The sequence below is a fragment of the Penaeus vannamei genome, chromosome 42 (assembly GCF_042767895.1).
Source record: "Penaeus vannamei isolate JL-2024 chromosome 42, ASM4276789v1, whole genome shotgun sequence".
Classification (NCBI taxonomy): Eukaryota; Metazoa; Arthropoda; class Malacostraca; order Decapoda; family Penaeidae; genus Penaeus; species Penaeus vannamei.
In genome coordinates, this window is record NC_091590.1 from 9,239,823 (window position 1) to 9,240,825 (window position 1,003).

The following is a 1,003-nucleotide window of genomic DNA, read 5'->3' on the forward strand; positions in this document are numbered from 1 at the left end:
ATCTATCTATCTCTCTCTCTCTGCAATGACATTTGTAATTAACGAATACAGGTAAATTTTATAGAGTAATCTTTACTCAATTCAATTTACTTAGCGTAGACTTTTTTATGTAGCTTGGCTTTTGCTTTCCTGTGAGTGTCGTGTGTACATGGTTATGTATTTACATACATACACACACACACACACACACACACACACATACACACACACACACACACACACACACACACACACACACACACATATATATATATATATATATATATATATATATATATATATATATATATATATATATATATATATATATATGCAAACAGAAAGACAGACATAGATATTAATATATGCTCTGTGTTTAGAAGTACGTGTATGTGCATGCATGCATGTGTGTTTGCGTGTGTGTGTGTGTGTTTCTGTGTGTGTGTGCGCGCGCGAACGTGCATGACTATACTGAATAAAAGGATAAAAGATAATAACTGCTCATTCATCCTTGCAAAGTCTAATAAAAATCCCAACCCTTCCTCTCTTTGCCTCGCTCCTCCCGAAGCGAGATCGGCAGATACCATTTCCCGAGAACCCCAAACGCCCTCGTCGTAATACGAATCAAAGGCGCTGTTCGATGATCGATAAACCGGCGAAAGGACGGCTTTTCATTGAAGACTCGGAGGCCAGGAATTCTGCCAGGCTCGCCTATGAGGGAGAAAGTATGGCATGGTCTTGGTGCAATAAGGCCAGCGGATTTTCATGTCACGTTTTATTTACCCAGCGCCGGGGAGAAAATATAACTCATGAAAAAAATGTATGAGATATTAAACAGTGAAACTGATTGGTTGAAAGAGAAGAAACTGTGTATATATGAGGTATTAAATATTGGGTTTTTGAAGATGTTTGATGGTTAAACAGTAGGTATGTTACCCTAACATATCATTAGTTCATTGGATAATATTAGTAATGGGTCATAATACACGAGTGGCGTAATGGTGTTGAACTTTTTAAATAGATG